The following is an 8,151-nucleotide window of genomic DNA, read 5'->3' on the forward strand; positions in this document are numbered from 1 at the left end:
TGAAAAGAGACAAAGAAGGCTATTACATAATGGTAAAGGGATCAATTCAACAAGAAGAGTTAACTATCCTAAATATATATGCACCCAATAAAGGAGCACCTAGATTCATAAAGCAAGTCCTTAGAGACTTACAAAGAGACTTAGACTCCCAAACAATAATAATGGGAGATTTTAATACCCCACTGTCAACATTAGACAGATCAAGGAGACAGAAAGTTAACAAGGATATCCAGGAATTGAACTCAACTCTGCACCAGGAAGACACAAAGACATCTACAGAACTCTCCACCCCAAATCAACAGAATATACATTCTTCTCAGTACTACATCACATTTATTCCAAAACTGACCACATAGTTGGAAGTAAAACACTCCTAAGCAAATGTAAAAGAACAGAAATTATAACAAACTGTCTCTCACACCACAGTGCAATCAAACTAGAACTCAGGATTAAGAAACTCACCCAAAACCACTCAACTACACGGAAACTGAACAACCTGCTCCTGAATGACTACTGGGTACATAACGAAATGAAAGCAGAAACAAAGATGTTCTTTGAAACCAATGAGAACAAAGATACAACATACCAGAATCTCTGGGACACATTTAAAGTAGTGTGTAGAGGGAAATTTATAGCACTAAATGCCCACAAGAGAAGGCAGGGAAGATCTAAAATGGACACCCTAACATCACAATTAAAAAAACTAGAGAAGCAAGAGCAAACACATTCAAAAGCTAGCAGAAGACAAGAAATAACTAAGATCAGAGTGGAACTGGAGGAGATAGAGACACAAAGCCCTTTCAAAAATCAGTGAATCCAGGAGCTGGTTGTTTGAAAAGATCAACAAAATTGATAGACCACTAGCAAGACTAATAAAGAAGAAAAGAGAGAAGAATCAAATAGACACAATAAAAAATGATACAGGGGATATCACAACCGACCCCACAGAAATGCAAACTACCATCAGAGAATACTATAAACACCTCTATGCAAATAAACTATAAAACCTAGAAGAAATGGATAAATTCCTGGACCCATATACTCTCCCAAGACTAAACCAGGAAGAAGTTGAATCCCTGAATAGACCAATAACAGGCTCTGAAATTGAGGCAATAATGAATAGCTTACCAACCAAAAAAAGTCCAGGACCAGATGGATTCACAGCCGAATTCTACCAGAGGTACGAGGAGGAGCTGGTACCATTCCTTCTGAAATTATTCCAATCAATAGAAAAAGAGAGAATCCTCCCTTACTCATTTTGTGAGGCCAATATCATCCTGATACCAAAGACTGGCAGAGACATAACCAAAAAAGAAAATTTTAGAACAATATCCCTGATGAACATCGATGCAAAAATCCTCAATAAAATACTGGCAAACCGAATCCAGCAGCACATCAAAAAGCTTATCCACCATGATCAAGTGGGCTTCATCCCTGGGATGTAAGGCTGGTTCAACTTATGCAAATCAATGAACATAATCCAGCATATAAACAGAACCAAACACAAAAACCATATGATTATCTCATTAGATGCAGAAAAGACCTTTGACAAAATTCAACAGCCCTTCATGCTAAAAACTCTCAGTAAATTCGGTATTGATGGAACGTATCTCAAAATAATAAGATCTATTTATGACAAACCCACAGCCAATATCATACTGAATGGGCAAAAACCAGAAGCATTCTCCTGGAAAACTGGCATAAGACAGGGATGCCCTATCCCACCACTCCTATTCAACATAGTGTTGGAAGTTCTGGCCAGGGCAATCAGGCAAGAGAAAGAAATAAAGGGTATTCAATTAGGAAAAGAGGAAGTCAAATTGTCCCTGTTTGCAGATGACATGATTGGATATTTAGAAAACCCCATCATCTCAGCCCAAAATCTCCTTAAGCTGATAAGCAACTTCAGCAAGATCTCAGGACACAAAATCAATGTGCAAAAGTCACTAGCACTCCTATACACCAATAACAGACAAACAGAGAGGAAAATCATGAGTGAACTCCCATTCACAATTGCTTCAAAGAGAAAATAATCCAACTTACATGGGATGTGAAGGAACTCTTCAAGGAGAACTACAAACCACTGCTCAGTGAGATAAAAGAGGACACAAGCAAATGGAAGAACATTCCATGCTCATGGATAGGAAGAATCAATATTGTGAAAATGGTCACTGGCCAAGCTAATTTATAGATTCAATGTCATCTCCATTAAGCTACCGATGACTTTCTTCACAGAATTGGAAAAAAACTACTTTAAAGTTCATGTGGAACCAAAAAAGAGCCCACATTGCTAAGACAGTCCTACGTCAAAAGAACAAAGATGGAGGCATCACACTACCTGACTTCAAACTATACTACAAGGCTACAGTAACCAAAAGAGCATGGTACTGGTACCAAAACAGAGATATAGACCAATGGAACAGAACAGAGCCCTTAGAAATAATACCACACATCTACAACCATCTAATCTTTGACAAACCTGAGAGAAACAAGAAATGGGGAAAGGATTCCCTATTTAATAAATGCTGCTGGGAAAACTGGCTAGCCATAAGTAGAAAGCTGAAACTGGATCCCTTCCTTACACCTTACACAAAAATTAATTCAAGATGGATTAGAGACGTAAATGTTAGACCTAAAACCATAAAAACCCTAGAAGAAAACCTAGGCAATACCATTCAGGACATAGGCACGGGCAAGGACTTCATGTCTAAAACACCAAAAGCAATAGCAACAAAAGCCAAAATTGACAAATGGGATCTAATTAAACTGAAGAGCTTTTGCACAGCAAAATAAACTACCATCAGAGTGAACACGCAACCTACAGAATGGGAGAAAATTTTTGCAATCTACTCATCTGACAAAGGGCTAATATCCAGAACCTACAAAGAACTCAAACAAATTTACAAGACAAAAACCAACAACCCCATCAAAAAGTGGGCAAAGGATATAAACAGGTACTTCTCTAAAGAAGACATTTATGCAGCCAACAGACACATGAATAAATGCTCGTTATCACTGGCCATCAGAGAAATGCAAATCAAAGCCACAATGAGATACCATCTCACACCAGTTAGAATGGCAATCATTAAAAAGTCAGGAAACAACAGGTGCTGGGGAGGATGTGGAGAAATAGGAACACTTTTACACTGTTGGTGGGACTGTAAACTAGTTCAACCATTTTGGAAGGCAGTGTGGCAATTCCTCAATGATCTAGAACTAGAAATACCATTTGACCCAGCCATCCCATTACTGGGTGTATACCCAAAGGATTATAAATCATACTACTATAAAGACACATGCACACGTATGTTTATTGCGGTATTATTCACAATAGAAAAGACTTGGAACCAACCCAAATGTCCATCAATGATAGACTGGATTAAGAAAATGTGGCACATACACACCATGGAATACTATGCAGCCATAAAAAAGGATGAGTTCTTGTCCTTTGTACGGACGTGGATGCAGCTGGAAACCATCATTCTCAGCAAACTATCGCAAGAACAGATAACCAAACACCGCATGTTCTCACTAATAGGTGGGAATTGAACAATGAGATCACTTGGACACAGGAAGGGGAACATCACACACCGGGGCCTGTTGGGGGGTGGGGGGAGTGGGGAGGAATAGCATTAGGAGATATACCTAATGTTAATGACGAGTTAATGGGTGCAGCACACCAACATAGCACATGTATACATAGGTAACAAACCTGCATATTGTGCACATGTACCCTAGAACTTAAAGTATAATAAAAAAGAAAAAAAAAAGGATCACATGGAAAAAAATGACACTATTAAACCAAACTGACATATACGGAACTTTCACCCAACAAAAGCAGAATACACATAGTTCTCAAGTGCACATGGAATATTACCCAGAATAGAATGTATTTTATGCCACAAAATAAGTGTTAAACTTTTAAATATTGAAATCACCCACAAAGTATATTTTTAATCACAGTGAAATAAAACTAGAAATCAATAACAGAACAAAACTTTTAAAAAACCCAAATATGTGAAAATTAAACACACTTAGAAGTCCATGTGTCAAAGAAGAAATCACAAGCTAAATTATAAAATATTGAGAGAGTAATAAAAATAAAATCACAGAATCCCATAACTGATGAGACACTAGGAGTGACATTAGCAAAGTTGTGAACTAGGAATCACTAAGTTCATATTTCCCCATAGAACCATCAAAGATAAAAACAGACACGTTTTTATAAATGTCCTGCAAAGGCCTTACACTTTCACTTAGGGATAATCACCAGACTCAGAGAAGGTAAAGCTAAGTGGTGATGGAGTACACCAGCACAGAGACAATCTGGTGAATATTCCCTGCCTCCCTGCTATTTTGTCACTCAAATAAACCTCTATCAAAGTACTAGCTAAGGAGCTAAAGGCATAGAGACTTTGGTGATTATATGCAATAAGAAATAATCTTTGCAAAATAACTGGAAAAGCCTTAGAAATTTGGCTTCTTCAAATTTTAATAATCAAAATAAACAGCAAACCTTGGGTGGAGGGGGAAAATTTAATTTCTGGAGTTATCCCATTCTAATCATAAAATGCCTAATTTTCAACCAAAAGTCACAAGGCATGCAAAGAAACAAGATATCATGGCTCATTCAAAGGAACAAAATAAATAGAAATTGTACTTGAAGAAGTAAAAACATTGGACTTACTAGATAAAGGCTTTAGAACAATTCTTTTAAATATACACAAGGGGTTTAGGGGCAACATGGACAATAAACTAAAAGCTTTATATATATACACACACACACGCACACATACATGACTATATATATACACATATTTATAACTCTATATATAGTTATATTTCTGTATATATCACAAAATGAGAATATCAATAGATACCAAAATTGTAAAAAGTAGCTAAAAAGAATTCTAGATCTATACATTTTAATAAGTGAAACAAAAAATTTACTACATGGGTTCAACAGCAGTTTAAAACAAGCAGAAGACAAACCAGTAAACTTGAAGATGAGAAACTGAACCTATTAAATCTAAGGAATACATATAGAAAAAAAATTAAGAAAATTAAATAGAGCCTAAGGGACATGGAAGACACCATCAAACATTTGAGCCAACATGCGTATATACTAATATCAGACAAAATAGACTTATAATAAGCTGTTAGAAGAGTCAAAGAAGGACGTTACATAACTTTAAGGGTTAATTCACCAAGAAAATATAACAACTATAAATATATGTGCACCAAACAGGAAGCCCCAAAGTATATGAAGCAAACATGTACATAATTAAGGGGAAATTAGCACTAAAATAACAGTTATATGAACAATTATAATAAAACAATACCTCACTTTCATTAATGGATAGAATAACCAGGAAAAACAACAAAGAGAGGACTTGAACAACACTATAAACCAATTGTACCTTACAGATATGTACAGAACACTGCATTCAACAACAGCAGAATACATCTTTTTCTCAAGTGTACATGCAACCTTTTCTGGCATAGGTCATATGTTAAGTACAAAACAACTATTAATATATTTTAAAATTTTAAATCATATATAGTATCATTTGCAATCACAATGGAATGAAACTAATATCAATATTAGAAGAAAAACTGCAAAATTCATAAATACATGAAAATGCAACATCACACTAATAAAAATCCAAAGGGTTACCGAATAAAGGATACTTTAAGATGAATGAAAATTTTAAAAATGTCATAAGCTGTAGGATAACTGCACAATCAGTTCTTAAAGAGAAATTTATAGGTGTGTATGCCTAAATTAAAAAAGAGAAAGTTTAAATTACAATAGTTAGAAATGAGTGGATGAATGCCACCAGCCCTATTGTACCATCCTGTAAAATTTCAGAAATCAGGTAGCCTTCTTTTATTATGTCCTGTGTCTCTATCAACTCTTTAATGCCAGATGACAATATTTCTGCTGCTATAATCTGATCTCTATTTCTAGATTCAGCTAAGACAGCTGATTAAATACATGGATAATCACTCTATAGCGTGGTATTTCAGCTATACCCTTGGTATTCTCTCCAGAACATACTTTCTTATTTTCACACTGTAAACAAGTGGCTAAAATTCACGTTTGAATTTCCTTCGATTTATTTTTTTTCTCTTGCATTACACTATAAGCAGTAAGGAGAATCTTAACAGAGTAAGTCCTGACCCTTATGCCTTCTTTTACTTTTAATTAGCCCATTAAAGCCTCTCTATCCAAATACAGCCACGTCAAACGCTGGATCTTTAATATATGAATTCGGTGGAGACAAAATTCAGACCAAAATAGAAAGAGATAAAGACACACACACACACCACACACACACAACACACACACAAATATTCAAAAAAAAGAAGAAAGTAATGGAGAAAATAAGGTATAAAAAAGTTATAAAATCTATAGGAAACAAATAGCAAAATGTCTAAAATAAATCTTTTCTTGTTAATGATTACGTTAAAGGTAATTCGATTAGACTATCCAAAAAATGGCAGAGATCGACAGAATAAATTTTTTTTAAAATTTTTTTCTCTGTCTTCTGTGTACAAGAGACTCTGTTTAGACCCAAGGGAAATGAATAAAGCAGATATTTCATGCAAAGAGTACAACAAGAAAATGAGATGATGAATGGATAAACAAATTGTAATATACACATACAATGAACTGTTATTTTGCAGTAAAATGAACCACTGACACATGCTACAGTATAGATGAACTTCCAAAATATTGTGCCATGTGAAAGAAGTCAGGCACAAAGTATCACAGTTTGTTTGAGTCCACTTGCATAAAATAGTCAAAGTAAATAAATCTATAGAGACAGAGTGCAGATTGGTTTTTCCAGGGGCTGAAAAGAGTGAGGAAGTGATGAGAAACTGTAAAACAAGTAAGAGTTTTACTTTGGAGTGTTTTTGAAGCAGATACAGGTGATGGTTGCACAACACTGTGAATGCATTAAATACCCCTGAATTCTTAACTTTAAAATGTTGAAATTATGTTATGTAAACTTTACCTCAATAAATTACTTTTAAAAATGGGACAAAAGCAGTATTTAGATGAAAATAAAATGGTAAATAAAGGAAAAGTGGTTAGAAGAATATGCCGGATCCAAAATTTATGATTAATATTATTAAGAATATGAGCTAAATCCCTCCACATGGAAGCAACAGAAAAATGTGACCAATTCCCAACAGAAAAGGTAATAACGGGGACAAACCCTAGATGGCACAGATATTGCCATAAGCAGACAAGGCATTTATTTTAACTATGCTTGACTATATAAAGAAAATATGTCATACTGAATGAAGTGATCAAAAATTCAGCACACATAACAATTCCAAAGGAACAAGCAGAAATTTCAGACCAAAAAATATACCTGACTCCAAACTATACTACAAGGCTACAGTAACCAAAACAGCATGGTACTGGTACCAAGGCAGATATACAGGCCAATGGAACAGAATGGAGGCCTCAGAAATAACACCACACATCTACCACCATCTGATCTTTGACAAATCTGACACACACAAGCAATGGGGAAAAGATTCCCTATTTAATAAATGGTGTTGGAAAAACTAGCTAGCCATATGCATAAAACTGAAACTGGACCCCTTCCTTACACCTTATACAAAAATTAACTCAAGATGGATCAAAGACTTAAATGTAAGACCTAGGACCATAAAAATCCTGGAAAAAAACCTGCGCAATACCATTCAGTACACAGGCATGGGCAAAGACTTCATGTCTAAAACACCAAAAGCAACGGCAAAAAACGCCAAAATTGACAAATGGGATCTAGTTAAAGTAAAGAGCTTCTGCACAGCAAAAGAAACTATCATCAGGGTGAACAGGCAACCTAGAGAGCAGGAGAAAATTTTTGCAATCTATCCATCTGACAAAGGACTAATATCCAGAATCTACGAAGATCTTAAACAAATTTACAAGAAAAAAGCAAACAATCCCATCAAATAATGGGAAAAGGATATGAAAAGACACTTCTCAAAAGAAGATGTTTATGCAGCCAACAAACATATGAAAAAAACCTCATCATCACTGATCATTAGAGAAATGCAAATCAAAACCACAATGAGATACCACCTCACTCCAGTTAGAATGGCAATCATTAAAAAGTCAGGAAACAA

The sequence above is a fragment of the Macaca thibetana genome, chromosome 13, assembly GCF_024542745.1.
Source record: "Macaca thibetana thibetana isolate TM-01 chromosome 13, ASM2454274v1, whole genome shotgun sequence".
Lineage (NCBI taxonomy): Eukaryota > Metazoa > Chordata > Mammalia > Primates > Cercopithecidae > Macaca > Macaca thibetana.